Raw genomic sequence first — 18,158 nt, forward strand, 5'->3', positions numbered from 1 at the left:
GACAGAGTATACGATATCATAGAGGGTAGGATAGGATAGAGCATAGGATAGGGGATTGGATAGGATAGGATAGAGGAGAGGCTAGGATAGAGGATAGGATAGAGGATAGGATAGGATAGAGGACAGGATAGGATAGAGGATAGTATAGGATAGATGTTTGGATAGGATACAGGAAAGGATAGGATTGAGGATAGATGATAGGATAGGATACAGGATAGGATAGGATAGAGGATAGGATAGGGGATTTGATAGGATAGAGGATAGGATAGGATAGAAGAGAGGATAGGATAGAGGATAGGATAGGATAGCGGATAGGACAGGATTGACGATAGGATAGGATAGAGGATAGGATAGGATAGAGGATAGGATAGGATAGAGGATTGGATAGGATAGAGGAGAGGATAGGATAGAGGATTTGATAGGATAGAGGATAGGATAGGATAGAGGATAGGATACACGATAGGATAGGATAGAGGATAGGATAGGACAGAGGATTCGATAGGATAGAGGATAGAGGATAGGATAATATACAGGGAAGGATAGGAATGAGGATAGGATTGGATAGAGGATAGGATAGGGGATTTAATAGGATAGGATAGAGGATAGGCTAGGATAGAGGATAGGATAGAGGATAGGAAAGGATAGAGGATAGGATAGGATAGAGGATAGGATAGGATAGAGGATAGGATAGGATAGAGGATATGATAGGGTAGAGGATAGGATAGGATAGAGGATAGGATGGGATAGAGGATAGGATAGGGGATTTGATAGAATAGAGGATAGGATACACGATAGGATAGGATAGAGGATAGGATAGGACAGAGGATTGGATAGGATAGAGGATAGAGGATGGGATAGGATACAGGAAAGGATAGGATTGAGGATAGAATTGGATAGAGGATAGGATAGGGGATTGGATTGGATAGGATAGAGGATAGGCTAGGATAAAGGATAGGATAGAGGATAGGATAGGATAGAGGATTGGATAGACGATAGGATAGGATAGAGGATAGGATAGACGATAGGATAGGGGATTTGGTAGGATAGAGGATAGGATAGGATACAGGATAGGATAGACGATAGGATAGGATAGAGGATAGGATAGGATAGAGGATAGGATAGGATAGAGGATAGGATAGGATACAGGAGAGGATAGGATAGAGGATAGGATAAGATAGAGGATAGGATAGGATAGAGGATAGGATAGACGATAGGATAGGATAGAGGATAGGATAGACGATAGGATAGGATAGAGGATATGATAGGATAGAGGATAGGATAGGATAGAGGATAGGATAGACGATAGGATAGGATAGAGGATAGGATAGACGATAGGATAGGGGATTTGGTAGGATAGAGGATAGGATAGGATACAGGATAGGATAGACGATAGGATAGGATAGAGGATAGGATAGACGATAGGATAGGATAGAGGATATGATAGGATAGAGGATAGGATAGGATAGAGGATAGGATAGGATAGAGGATAGGATAGGGGATTTGATAGGATAGAGGATAGGATACACGATAGGATAGGATAGAGGATAGGATAGGACAGACGGTAGGATAGGATAGAGGATAGGATAGGATAGAGGAAAGGATTGGATAGAGGATAGGATAGGATAGACGATAGGATAGGATAGAGGATAGGATAGGATAGAGGATTGGATAGGATAGAGGATAGGATAGGATAGATGATAGGGTAGGATAGAGGATAGGATAGGATTCAGGATAGGATAGGATAGAGTATAGGATAGAGGATAGGATAGGATAGGATAGAGGATAGGATAGAGGATAGGATAGGATAGAGGATAATACAGGATAGACGATAGGATAGGATAGAGGATAGGATAGGATAGAGGATAGGATAGGATAGAGGATAGGATAGGATAGAGGATAGGATAGGATAGAGGATAGGATAGGATAGAGGATAGGATAGGATAGGACAGACGGTAGGATAGGATAGAGGATAGGATAGGATAGAGGAAAGGATTGGATAGAGGATAGGATAGGATAGACGATAGGATAGGATAGAGGATATTATAGGATAGAGGATATGATAGGGTAGAGAATAGGATTGGATAGAGGATAGAGGATAGGATACAGGAAAGGATAGGATTGAGGATAGGATTGGATAGAGGATAGGATAGAATAGAAGATAGGATAGGATACAGGAAAGGATAGGATTGAGGATAGGATTGGATAGAGGATAGGATAGGGGATTGGATTGGGTAGGATAGAGGATAGGCTAGGATAGATGATAGGATAGAGGATAGGACAGGATTGACGATAGGATAGGATAGAGGATAGGATAGGATAGAGGATAGGATAGGATAGAGGATTGGATAGGATAGAGGAGAGGATAGGATAGAGGATTTGATAGGATAGTGGATAGGATAGGATAGAGGATAGGATACACGATAGGATAGAGGATAGAGGATAGGATAGGATACAGGGAAGGATAGGAATGAGGATAGGATTGGATAGAGGATAGAATAGGGGATTGGATAGGATAGGATAGAGGATAGGCTAGGATAGAGGAGAGGATAGAGGATAGGAAAGGATAGAGGATAGGGTTGGATAGAGGATAGGATAGAATAGAGGATAGGATAGGATAGAGGATATGATAGGGTAGAGGATACGATAGGATAGAGGATACAGGATAGGATAGGATACAGGAAAGGATAGGATTGAGGATAGGATTGGATAGGGGATAGGATAGGAAAGAGGATAGGATAGACGATAGGATAGGATAGAGGATAGGATAGGATAGAGGATTGGATAGGATAGAGGAGAGGATAGGATAGAGGATTTGATAGGATAAAGGATAGGATAGGATAGAGGATAGGATTGGATAGAGGATAGGATAGGGGATTGGATAGGATCGGATAGAGGATAAGCTAGGATAGAGGATAGGATAGAGGATAGGATAGGATAGAGGATAATACAGGATAGACGATAGGATAGGATAGAGGATAGGATAGGATAGAGGATAGGATAGGATACAGGAGAGGATAGGATAGAGGATAGGATAAGATAGAGGATAGGATAGGATAGAGGATAGGATAGACGATAGGATAGGATAGAGGATAGGATAGACGATAGGATAGGATAGTGGATATGATAGGATAGAGGATAGGATAGGATAGAGGATAGGATAGGATAGAGGATAGGATAGGGGATTTGATAGGATAGAGGATAGGATACACGATAGGATAGGATAGAGGATAGGATAGGACAGACGGTAGGATAGGATAGAGGATAGGATAGGATAGAGGAAAGGATTGGATAGAGGATAGGATAGGATAGACGATAGGATAGGATAGAGGATAGGATAGGATAGAGGATTGGATAGGATAGAGGATAGGATAGGATAGAGGATAGGGTAGGATAGAGGATAGGATAGGATACAGGATAGGATAGGATAGAGGATTGGATAGAGGATAGGATAGGATAGACGATAGGATAGGATAGAGGATAGGATAGGATAGAGGATTGGATAGGATAGAGGATAGGATAGGATAGATGATAGGGTAGGATAGAGGATAGGATAGGATTCAGGATAGGATAGGATAGAGTATAGGATAGACGATAGGATAGGATAGAGGATAGGATAGGATAGAGGATAGGATAGGATACAGGAGAGGATAGGATAGAGGATAGGATAAGATAGAGGATAGGATAGGATAGAGGATAGGATAGACGATAGGATAGGATAGAGGATAGGATAGACGATAGGATAGGATAGTGGATATGATAGGATAGAGGATAGGATAGGATAGAGGATAGGATAGGATAGAGGATAGGATAGGGGATTTGATAGGATAGAGGATAGGATACACGATAGGATAGGATAGAGGATAGGATAGGACAGACGGTAGGATAGGATAGAGGATAGGATAGGATAGAGGAAAGGATTGGATAGAGGATAGGATAGGATAGACGATAGGATAGGATAGAGGATAGGATAGGATAGAGGATTGGATAGGATAGAGGATAGGATAGGATAGAGGATAGGGTAGGATAGAGGATAGGATAGGATACAGGATAGGATAGGATAGAGGATTGGATAGAGGATAGGATAGGATAGACGATAGGATAGGATAGAGGATAGGATAGGATAGAGGATTGGATAGGATAGAGGATAGGATAGGATAGATGATAGGGTAGGATAGAGGATAGGATAGGATTCAGGATAGGATAGGATAGAGTATAGGATAGACGATAGGATAGGATAGAGGATAGGATAGACGATAGGATAGGGGATTTGGTAGGATAGAGGATAGGATAGGATACAGGATAGGATAGACGATAGGATAGGATAGAGGATAGGATAGGATAGAGGATAGGATAGGATAGAGGATAGGATAGGATACAGGAGAGGATAGGATAGAGGATAGGATAAGATAGAGGATAGGATAGGATAGAGGATAGGATAGACGATAGGATAGGATAGAGGATAGGATAGACGATAGGATAGGATAGAGGATATGATAGGATAGAGGATAGGATAGGATAGAGGATAGGATAGGATAGAGGATAGGATAGGGGATTTGATAGGATAGAGGATAGGATACACGATAGGATAGGATAGAGGATAGGATAGGACAGACGGTAGGATAGGATAGAGGATAGGATAGGATAGAGGAAAGGATTGGATAGAGGATAGGATAGGATAGACGATAGGATAGGATAGAGGATAGGATAGGATAGAGGATTGGATAGGATAGAGGATAGGATAGGATAGATGATAGGGTAGGATAGAGGATAGGATAGGATTCAGGATAGGATAGGATAGAGTATAGGATAGAGGATAGGATAGGATAGGATAGAGGATAGGATAGAGGATAGGATAGGATAGAGGATAATACAGGATAGACGATAGGATAGGATAGAGGATAGGATAGGATAGAGGATAGGATAGGATAGAGGATAGGATAGGATAGAGGATAGGATAGGATAGAGGATAGGATAGGATAGGACAGACGGTAGGATAGGATAGAGGATAGGATAGGATAGAGGAAAGGATTGGATAGAGGATAGGATAGGATAGACGATAGGATAGGATAGAGGATATTATAGGATAGAGGATATGATAGGGTAGAGAATAGGATTGGATAGAGGATAGAGGATAGGATACAGGAAAGGATAGGATTGAGGATAGGATTGGATAGAGGATAGGATAGAATAGAAGATAGGATAGGATACAGGAAAGGATAGGATTGAGGATAGGATTGGATAGAGGATAGGATAGGGGATTGGATTGGGTAGGATAGAGGATAGGCTAGGATAGATGATAGGATAGAGGATAGGACAGGATTGACGATAGGATAGGATAGAGGATAGGATAGGATAGAGGATAGGATAGGATAGAGGATTGGATAGGATAGAGGAGAGGATAGGATAGAGGATTTGATAGGATAGTGGATAGGATAGGATAGAGGATAGGATACACGATAGGATAGAGGATAGAGGATAGGATAGGATACAGGGAAGGATAGGAATGAGGATAGGATTGGATAGAGGATAGAATAGGGGATTGGATAGGATAGGATAGAGGATAGGCTAGGATAGAGGATAGGATAGAGGATAGGAAAGGATAGAGGATAGGATTGGATAGAGGATAGGATAGGATAGGGGATAGGATAGGATAGAGGATATGATAGGGTAGAGGATACGATAGGATAGAGGATACAGGATAGGATAGGATACAGGAAAGGATAGGATTGAGGATAGTTTTGGATAGGGGATAGGATAGGAAAGAGGATAGGATAGACGATAGGATAGGATAGAGGATAGGATAGGATAGAGGATTGGATAGGATAGAGGAGAGGATAGGATAGAAGATTTGATAGGATAGAGGATAGGATAGGATAGAGGATAGGATTGGATAGAGGATAGGATAGGGGATTGGATAGGATAGGATAGAGGATAGGATAGAGGATAGGATAGGATAGAGGATAATACAGGATAGACGATAGGATAGGATAGAGGATAGGATAGGATAGAGGATAGGATAGGATAGAGGATAGGATAGGATAGAGGATAGGATAGGATAGAGGATAGGATAGGATAGGACAGACGGTAGGAAAGGATAGAGGATAGGATAGGATAGAGGAAAGGATTGGATAGAGGATAGGATAGGATAGACGATAGGATAGGATAGAGGATATTATAGGATAGAGGATATGATAGGGTAGAGAATAGGATTGGATAGAGGATAGAGGATAGGATACAGGAAAGGATAGGATTGAGGATAGGATTGGATAGAGGATAGGATAGAATAGAAGATAGGATAGGATACAGGAAAGGATAGGATTGAGGATAGGATTGGATAGAGGATAGGATAGGGGATTGGATTGGGTAGGATAGAGGATAGGCTAGGATAGATGATAGGATAGAGGATAGGACAGGATTGACGATAGGATAGGATAGAGGATAGGATAGGATAGAGGATTGGATAGGATAGAGGAGAGGATAGGATAGAGGATTTGATAGGATAGTGGATAGGATAGGATAGAGGATAGGATACACGATAGGATAGAGGATAGAGGATAGGATAGGATACAGGGAAGGATAGGAATGAGGATAGGATTGGATAGAGGATAGAATAGGGGATTGGATAGGATAGGATAGAGGATAGGCTAGGATAGAGGATAGGATAGAGGATAGGAAAGGATAGAGGATAGGGTTGGATAGAGGATAGGATAGAATAGAGGATAGGATAGGATAGAGGATATGATAGGGTAGAGGATACGATAGGATAGAGGATACAGGATAGGATAGGATACAGGAAAGGATAGGATTGAGGATAGGATTGGATAGGGGATAGGATAGGAAAGAGGATAGGATAGACGATAGGATAGGATAGAGGATAGGATAGGATAGAGGATTGGATAGGATAGAGGAGAGGATAGGATAGAGGATTTGATAGGATAGAGGATAGGATAGGATAGAGGATAGGATTGGATAGAGGATAGGATAGGGGATTGGATAGGATCAGATAGAGGATAAGCTAGGATAGAGGATAGGATAGAGGATAGGATAGGATAGAGGATAATACAGGATAGACGATAGGATAGGATAGAGGATAGGATAGGATAGAGGATAGGATAGGATAGGATACAGGAGAGGATAGGATAGAGGATAGGATAAGATAGAGGATAGGATAGGATAGAGGATAGGATAGACGATAGGATAGGATAGAGGATAGGATAGACGATAGGATAGGATAGTGGATATGATAGGATAGAGGATAGGATAGGATAGAGGATAGGATAGGATAGAGGATAGGATAGGGGATTTGATAGGATAGAGGATAGGATACACGATAGGATAGGATAGAGGATAGGATAGGATAGAGGATTGGATAGGATAGAGGATAGGATAGGATAGAGGATAGGGTAGGATAGACGATAGGATAGGATAGAGGATAGGATAGGATAGAGGATTGGATAGGATAGAGGATAGGATAGGATAGAGGATAGGATAGGATAGAGGATAGGATAGGATACAGGATAGGATAGGATAGAGGATAGGATAGAGGATAGGATAGAGAATAGGGTAGGATAGAGAATAGGAACGGATAGATGATATTATAGGATAGAGGATAGGATATGACAGAGTATACGATATCATAGAGGGTAGGATAGGATAGAGCGTAGGATAGGGGATTGGATATGATAGCATAGATAATAGCGGATAGGACAGGATTGACGATAGGATAGGATAGAGGATAGGATAGGATAGAGGATAGGATAGGATAGAGGATTGGATAGGATAGAGGAGAGGATAGGATAGAGGATTTGATAGGATAGAGGATAGGATAGGATAGAGGATAGGATAGACGATAGGATAGGATAGAGGATAGGATAGGACAGAGGATTCGATAGGATAGAGGATAGAGGATAGGATAATATACAGGGAAGGAGAGGAATGAGGATAGGATTGAATAGAGGATAGGATAGGGGATTGGATAGGATAGGATAGAGGATAGGCTAGGATAGAGGATAGGATAGAGGATAGGAAAGGATACAGGATAGGATAGGATAGAGGATAGGATAGGATAGAGGATAGGATAGGATAGAGGATATGATAGGGTAGAGGATACGATAGAATAGAGGATACAGGATAGGATAGGATACAGGAAAGGATAGGATAGAGGATAGGATAGGATAGAGGATAGGATAGGATAGAGGATAGGATAGGATAGAGGATAGGATAGGATAGAGGATAGGATTGGATAGAGGATAGGATAGGGGATTTGATAGAATAGAGGATAGGATACACGATAGGATAGGATAGAGGATAGGATAGGACAGAGGATTGGATAGGATAGAGGATAGAGGATAGGATAGGAAACAGGAAAGGATAGGATAGAGGATAGGATAGGATAGAGGATAGGATAGGATACAGGAGAGGATAGGATAGAGGATAGGATAGGATAGAGGATAGGATAGGATAGAGGATAGGATAGGATTGAGGATTGATGATAGGATAGGATAGAGGATTGGATAGGATAGAGGATAGGATAGGACAGAGGATTGGATAGGATAGGATACAGGAAAGGATAGGATTGAGGATAGGATTGGATAGAGGATAGGATAGGGGATTGGATAGGATAGGATAGAGGATAGGCTAGGGTAGAGGATAGGATAGAGGATAGGATAGGATAGAGGATAATACAGGATAGACGATAGGATACGATAGAGGATAGGATAGGATAGAGGATTGGATAGAGGATAGGATAGGATAGAGGATAGGATAGGGGATTTGATAGGATAGAGGATAGGATAGGATAGAGGATAGGATAGACGATAGGATAGAGGATAGGATAGGATTGAGGATAGGATAGGATAGAGGATAGGATAGGATACAGGAGAGGATAGGATAGAGGATAGGATAGGATAGAGGATAGGATAGGATAGAGGATAGGATAGGATAGAGGATAGGATAGGATTGAGGATTGATGATAGGATAGGATAGAGGATTGGATAGGATAGAGGATAGGATAGGATAGAGGATAGGATAGGATAGACGATAGGATAGGATAGAGGATAAGATAGGATAGAGGAAAGGATAGGATAGAGGATAGGATAGGATACAGGATAGGATAGGATAGAGGATAGGATAGAGGATAGGATAGAGAATAGGGTAGGATAGAGAATAGGAACGGATAGATGATATTATAGGATAGAGGATAGGATATGACAGAGTATACGATATCATAGAGGGTAGGATAGGATAGAGCATAGGATAGGGGATTGGATAGGATAGGATAGAGGAGAGGCTAGGATAGAGGATAGGATAGAGGATAGGATAGGATAGAGGACAGGATAGGATAGAGGATAGGATAGGATAGATGTTTGGATAGGATACAGGAAAGGATAGGATTGAGGATAGATGATAGGATAGGATACAGGATAGGATAGGATAGAGGATAGGGTAGGATAGACGATAGGATAGGATAGAGGATAGGATAGGATAGAGGATTGGATAGGATAGAGGATAGGATAGGATAGAGGATAGGATAGGATAGAGGATAGGATAGGATACAGGATAGGATAGGATAGAGGATAGGATAGAGGATAGGATAGAGAATAGGGTAGGATAGAGAATAGGAACGGATAGATGATATTATAGGATAGAGGATAGGATATGACAGAGTATACGATATCATAGAGGGTAGGATAGGATAGAGCGTAGGATAGGGGATTGGATATGATAGCATAGATAATAGCGGATAGGACAGGATTGACGATAGGATAGGATAGAGGATAGGATAGGATAGAGGATAGGATAGGATAGAGGATTGGATAGGATAGAGGAGAGGATAGGATAGAGGATTTGATAGGATAGAGGATAGGATAGGATAGAGGATAGGATAGACGATAGGATAGGATAGAGGATAGGATAGGACAGAGGATTCGATAGGATAGAGGATAGAGGATAGGATAATATACAGGGAAGGAGAGGAATGAGGATAGGATTGAATAGAGGATAGGATAGGGGATTGGATAGGATAGGATAGAGGATAGGCTAGGATAGAGGATAGGATAGAGGATAGGAAAGGATACAGGATAGGATAGGATAGAGGATAGGATAGGATAGAGGATAGGATAGGATAGAGGATATGATAGGGTAGAGGATACGATAGAATAGAGGATACAGGATAGGATAGGATACAGGAAAGGATAGGATAGAGGATAGGATAGGATAGAGGATAGGATAGGATAGAGGATAGGATAGGATAGAGGATAGGATAGGATAGAGGATAGGATTGGATAGAGGATAGGATAGGGGATTTGATAGAATAGAGGATAGGATACACGATAGGATAGGATAGAGGATAGGATAGGACAGAGGATTGGATAGGATAGAGGATAGAGGATAGGATAGGAAACAGGAAAGGATAGGATAGAGGATAGGATAGGATAGAGGATAGGATAGGATACAGGAGAGGATAGGATAGAGGATAGGATAGGATAGAGGATAGGATAGGATAGAGGATAGGATAGGATTGAGGATTGATGATAGGATAGGATAGAGGATTGGATAGGATAGAGGATAGGATAGGACAGAGGATTGGATAGGATAGGATACAGGAAAGGATAGGATTGAGGATAGGATTGGATAGAGGATAGGATAGGGGATTGGATAGGATAGGATAGAGGATAGGCTAGGGTAGAGGATAGGATAGAGGATAGGATAGGATAGAGGATAATACAGGATAGACGATAGGATACGATATTGGATAGGATAGGATAGAGGATTGGATAGAGGATAGGATAGGATAGAGGATAGGATAGGGGATTTGATAGGATAGAGGATAGGATAGGATAGAGGATAGGATAGACGATAGGATAGAGGATAGGATAGGATTGAGGATAGGATAGGATAGAGGATAGGATAGGATACAGGAGAGGATAGGATAGAGGATAGGATAGGATAGAGGATAGGATAGGATAGAGGATAGGATAGGATTGAGGATTGATGATAGGATAGGATAGAGGATTGGATAGGATAGAGGATAGGATAGGATAGAGGATAGGATAGGATAGACGATAGGATAGGATAGAGGATAAGATAGGATAGAGGAAAGGATAGGATAGAGGATAGGATAGGATACAGGATAGGATAGGATAGAGGATAGGATAGAGGATAGGATAGAGAATAGGGTAGGATAGAGAATAGGAACGGATAGATGATATTATAGGATAGAGGATAGGATATGACAGAGTATACGATATCATAGAGGGTAGGATAGGATAGAGCATAGGATAGGGGATTGGATAGGATAGGATAGAGGAGAGGCTAGGATAGAGGATAGGATAGAGGATAGGATAGGATAGAGGACAGGATAGGATAGAGGATAGTATAGGATAGATGTTTGGATAGGATACAGGAAAGGATAGGATTGAGGATAGATGATAGGATAGGATACAGGATAGGATAGGATAGAGGATAGGATAGGGGATTTGATAGGATAGAGGATAGGATAGGATAGAAGAGAGGATAGGATAGAGGATAGGATAGGATAGCGGATAGGACAGGATTGACGATAGGATAGGATAGAGGATAGGATAGGATAGAGGATAGGATAGGATAGAGGATTGGATAGGATAGAGGAGAGGATAGGATAGAGGATTTGATAGGATAGAGGATAGGATAGGATAGAGGATAGGATACACGATAGGATAGGATAGAGGATAGGATAGGACAGAGGATTCGATAGGATAGAGGATAGAGGATAGGATAATATACAGGGAAGGATAGGAATGAGGATAGGATTGGATAGAGGATAGGATAGGGGATTTAATAGGATAGGATAGAGGATAGGCTAGGATAGAGGATAGGATAGAGGATAGGAAAGGATAGAGGATAGGATAGGATAGAGGATAGGATAGGATAGAGGATAGGATAGGATAGAGGATATGATAGGGTAGAGGATAGGATAGGATAGAGGATAGGATGGGATAGAGGATAGGATAGGGGATTTGATAGAATAGAGGATAGGATACACGATAGGATAGGATAGAGGATAGGATAGGACAGAGGATTGGATAGGATAGAGGATAGAGGATGGGATAGGATACAGGAAAGGATAGGATTGAGGATAGAATTGGATAGAGGATAGGATAGGGGATTGGATTGGATAGGATAGAGGATAGGCTAGGATAAAGGATAGGATAGAGGATAGGATAGGATAGAGGATTGGATAGACGATAGGATAGGATAGAGGATAGGATAGACGATAGGATAGGGGATTTGGTAGGATAGAGGATAGGATAGGATACAGGATAGGATAGACGATAGGATAGGATAGAGGATAGGATAGGATAGAGGATAGGATAGGATAGAGGATAGGATAGGATACAGGAGAGGATAGGATAGAGGATAGGATAAGATAGAGGATAGGATAGGATAGAGGATAGGATAGACGATAGGATAGGATAGAGGATAGGATAGACGATAGGATAGGATAGAGGATATGATAGGATAGAGGATAGGATAGGATAGAGGATAGGATAGACGATAGGATAGGATAGAGGATAGGATAGACGATAGGATAGGGGATTTGGTAGGATAGAGGATAGGATAGGATACAGGATAGGATAGACGATAGGATAGGATAGAGGATAGGATAGACGATAGGATAGGATAGAGGATATGATAGGATAGAGGATAGGATAGGATAGAGGATAGGATAGGATAGAGGATAGGATAGGGGATTTGATAGGATAGAGGATAGGATACACGATAGGATAGGATAGAGGATAGGATAGGACAGACGGTAGGATAGGATAGAGGATAGGATAGGATAGAGGAAAGGATTGGATAGAGGATAGGATAGGATAGACGATAGGATAGGATAGAGGATAGGATAGGATAGAGGATTGGATAGGATAGAGGATAGGATAGGATAGATGATAGGGTAGGATAGAGGATAGGATAGGATTCAGGATAGGATAGGATAGAGTATAGGATAGAGGATAGGATAGGATAGGATAGAGGATAGGATAGAGGATAGGATAGGATAGAGGATAATACAGGATAGACGATAGGATAGGATAGAGGATAGGATAGGATAGAGGATAGGATAGGATAGAGGATAGGATAGGATAGAGGATAGGATAGGATAGAGGATAGGATAGGATAGAGGATAGGATAGGATAGGACAGACGGTAGGATAGGATAGAGGATAGGATAGGATAGAGGAAAGGATTGGATAGAGGATAGGATAGGATAGACGATAGGATAGGATAGAGGATATTATAGGATAGAGGATATGATAGGGTAGAGAATAGGATTGGATAGAGGATAGAGGATAGGATACAGGAAAGGATAGGATTGAGGATAGGATTGGATAGAGGATAGGATAGAATAGAAGATAGGATAGGATACAGGAAAGGATAGGATTGAGGATAGGATTGGATAGAGGATAGGATAGGGGATTGGATTGGGTAGGATAGAGGATAGGCTAGGATAGATGATAGGATAGAGGATAGGACAGGATTGACGATAGGATAGGATAGAGGATAGGATAGGATAGAGGATAGGATAGGATAGAGGATTGGATAGGATAGAGGAGAGGATAGGATAGAGGATTTGATAGGATAGTGGATAGGATAGGATAGAGGATAGGATACACGATAGGATAGAGGATAGAGGATAGGATAGGATACAGGGAAGGATAGGAATGAGGATAGGATTGGATAGAGGATAGAATAGGGGATTGGATAGGATAGGATAGAGGATAGGCTAGGATAGAGGAGAGGATAGAGGATAGGAAAGGATAGAGGATAGGGTTGGATAGAGGATAGGATAGAATAGAGGATAGGATAGGATAGAGGATATGATAGGGTAGAGGATACGATAGGATAGAGGATACAGGATAGGATAGGATACAGGAAAGGATAGGATTGAGGATAGGATTGGATAGGGGATAGGATAGGAAAGAGGATAGGATAGACGATAGGATAGGATAGAGGATAGGATAGGATAGAGGATTGGATAGGATAGAGGAGAGGATAGGATAGAGGATTTGATAGGATAAAGGATAGGATAGGATAGAGGATAGGATTGGATAGAGGATAGGATAGGGGATTGGATAGGATCGGATAGAGGATAAGCTAGGATAGAGGATAGGATAGAGGATAGGATAGGATAGAGGATAATACAGGATAGACGATAGGATAGGATAGAGGATAGGATAGGATAGAGGATAGGATAGGATACAGGAGAGGATAGGATAGAGGATAGGATAAGATAGAGGATAGGATAGGATAGAGGATAGGATAGACGATAGGATAGGATAGAGGATAGGATAGACGATAGGATAGGATAGTGGATATGATAGGATAGAGGATAGGATAGGATAGAGGATAGGATAGGATAGAGGATAGGATAGGGGATTTGATAGGATAGAGGATAGGATACACGATAGGATAGGATAGAGGATAGGATAGGACAGACGGTAGGATAGGATAGAGGATAGGATAGGATAGAGGAAAGGATTGGATAGAGGATAGGATAGGATAGACGATAGGATAGGATAGAGGATAGGATAGGATAGAGGATTGGATAGGATAGAGGATAGGATAGGATAGAGGATAGGGTAGGATAGAGGATAGGATAGGATACAGGATAGGATAGGATAGAGGATTGGATAGAGGATAGGATAGGATAGACGATAGGATAGGATAGAGGATAGGATAGGATAGAGGATTGGATAGGATAGAGGATAGGATAGGATAGATGATAGGGTAGGATAGAGGATAGGATAGGATTCAGGATAGGATAGGATAGAGTATAGGATAGACGATAGGATAGGATAGAGGATAGGATAGGATAGAGGATAGGATAGGATACAGGAGAGGATAGGATAGAGGATAGGATAAGATAGAGGATAGGATAGGATAGAGGATAGGATAGACGATAGGATAGGATAGAGGATAGGATAGACGATAGGATAGGATAGTGGATATGATAGGATAGAGGATAGGATAGGATAGAGGATAGGATAGGATAGAGGATAGGATAGGGGATTTGATAGGATAGAGGATAGGATACACGATAGGATAGGATAGAGGATAGGATAGGACAGACGGTAGGATAGGATAGAGGATAGGATAGGATAGAGGAAAGGATTGGATAGAGGATAGGATAGGATAGACGATAGGATAGGATAGAGGATAGGATAGGATAGAGGATTGGATAGGATAGAGGATAGGATAGGATAGAGGATAGGGTAGGATAGAGGATAGGATAGGATACAGGATAGGATAGGATAGAGGATTGGATAGAGGATAGGATAGGATAGACGATAGGATAGGATAGAGGATAGGATAGGATAGAGGATTGGATAGGATAGAGGATAGGATAGGATAGATGATAGGGTAGGATAGAGGATAGGATAGGATTCAGGATAGGATAGGATAGAGTATAGGATAGACGATAGGATAGGATAGAGGATAGGATAGACGATAGGATAGGGGATTTGGTAGGATAGAGGATAGGATAGGATACAGGATAGGATAGACGATAGGATAGGATAGAGGATAGGATAGGATAGAGGATAGGATAGGATAGAGGATAGGATAGGATACAGGAGAGGATAGGATAGAGGATAGGATAAGATAGAGGATAGGATAGGATAGAGGATAGGATAGACGATAGGATAGGATAGAGGATAGGATAGACGATAGGATAGGATAGAGGATATGATAGGATAGAGGATAGGATAGGATAGAGGATAGGATAGGATAGAGGATAGGATAGGGGATTTGATAGGATAGAGGATAGGATACACGATAGGATAGGATAGAGGATAGGATAGGACAGACGGTAGGATAGGATAGAGGATAGGATAGGATAGAGGAAAGGATTGGATAGAGGATAGGATAGGATAGACGATAGGATAGGATAGAGGATAGGATAGGATAGAGGATTGGATAGGATAGAGGATAGGATAGGATAGATGATAGGGTAGGATAGAGGATAGGATAGGATTCAGGATAGGATAGGATAGAGTATAGGATAGAGGATAGGATAGGATAGGATAGAGGATAGGATAGAGGATAGGATAGGATAGAGGATAATACAGGATAGACGATAGGATAGGATAGAGGATAGGATAGGATAGAGGATAGGATAGGATAGAGGATAGGATAGGATAGAGGATAGGATAGGATAGAGGATAGGATAGGATAGGACAGACGGTAGGATAGGATAGAGGATAGGATAGGATAGAGGAAAGGATTGGATAGAGGATAGGATAGGATAGACGATAGGATAGGATAGAGGATATTATAGGATAGAGGATATGATAGGGTAGAGAATAGGATTGGATAGAGGATAGAGGATAGGATACAGGAAAGGATAGGATTGAGGATAGGATTGGATAGAGGATAGGATAGAATAGAAGATAGGATAGGATACAGGAAAGGATAGGATTGAGGATAGGATTGGATAGAGGATAGGATAGGGGATTGGATTGGGTAGGATAGAGGATAGGCTAGGATAGATGATAGGATAGAGGATAGGACAGGATTGACGATAGGATAGGATAGAGGATAGGATAGGATAGAGGATAGGATAGGATAGAGGATTGGATAGGATAGAGGAGAGGATAGGATAGAGGATTTGATAGGATAGTGGATAGGATAGGATAGAGGATAGGATACACGATAGGATAGAGGATAGAGGATAGGATAGGATACAGGGAAGGATAGGAATGAGGATAGGATTGGATAGAGGATAGAATAGGGGATTGGATAGGATAGGATAGAGGATAGGCTAGGATAGAGGATAGGATAGAGGATAGGAAAGGATAGAGGATAGGGTTGGATAGAGGATAGGATAGAATAGAAGATAGGATAGGATAGAGGATATGATAGGGTAGAGGATACGATAGGATAGAGGATACAGGATAGGATAGGATACAGGAAAGGATAGGATTGAGGATAGGATTGGATAGGGGATAGGATAGGAAAGAGGATAGGATAGACGATAGGATAGGATAGAGGATAGGATAGGATAGAGGATTGGATAGGATAGAGGAGAGGATAGGATAGAGGATTTGATAGGATAGAGGATAGGATAGGATAGAGGATAGGATTGGATAGAGGATAGGATAGGGGATTGGATAGGATCGGATAGAGGATAAGCTAGGATAGAGGATAGGATAGAGGATAGGATAGGATAGATGATAATACAGGATAGACGATAGGATAGGATAGAGGATAGGATAGGATAGAGGATAGGATAGGATACAGGAGAGGATAGGATAGAGGATAGGATAAGATAGAGGATAGGATAGGATAGAGGATAGGATAGACGATAGGATAGGATAGAGGATAGGATAGACGATAGGATAGGATAGTGGATATGATAGGATAGAGGATAGGATAGGATAGAGGATAGGATAGGATAGAGGATAGGATAGGGGATTTGATAGGATAGAGGATAGGATACACGATAGGATAGGATAGAGGATAGGATAGGACAGACGGTAGGATAGGATAGAGGATAGGATAGGATAGAGGAAAGGATTGGATAGAGGATAGGATAGGATAGACGATAGGATAGGATAGAGGATAGGATAGGATTGAGGATTGGATAGGATAGAGGATAGGATAGGATAGAGGATAGGGTAGGATAGAGGATAGGATAGGATACAGGATAGGATAGGATAGAGGATAGGATAGAGGATAGGATAGAGAATAGAGTAGGATAGAGAATAGGAACGGATAGATGATATTATAGGATAGAGGATAGGATATGACAGAGTATACGATATCATAGAGGGTAGGATAGGATAGAGCGTAGGATAGGGGATTGGATATGATAGCATAGATAATAGGCTAGGATAGAGGATAGGATAGAGGATAGGATAGGATAGCGGATAGGACAGGATTGACGATAGGATAGGATAGAGGATAGGATAGGATAGAGGATAGGATAGGATAGAGGATTGGATAGGATAGAGGAGAGGATAGGATAGAGGATTTGATAGGATAGAGGATAGGATAGGATAGAGGATAGGATAGACGATAGGATAGGATAGAGGATAGGATAGGACAGAGGATTCGATAGGATAGAGGATAGAGGATAGGATAATATACAGGGAAGGAGAGGAATGAGGATAGGATTGAATA

Source organism: Halictus rubicundus, unplaced genomic scaffold, assembly GCF_050948215.1.
Source record: "Halictus rubicundus isolate RS-2024b unplaced genomic scaffold, iyHalRubi1_principal scaffold0058, whole genome shotgun sequence".
Lineage (NCBI taxonomy): Eukaryota > Metazoa > Arthropoda > Insecta > Hymenoptera > Halictidae > Halictus > Halictus rubicundus.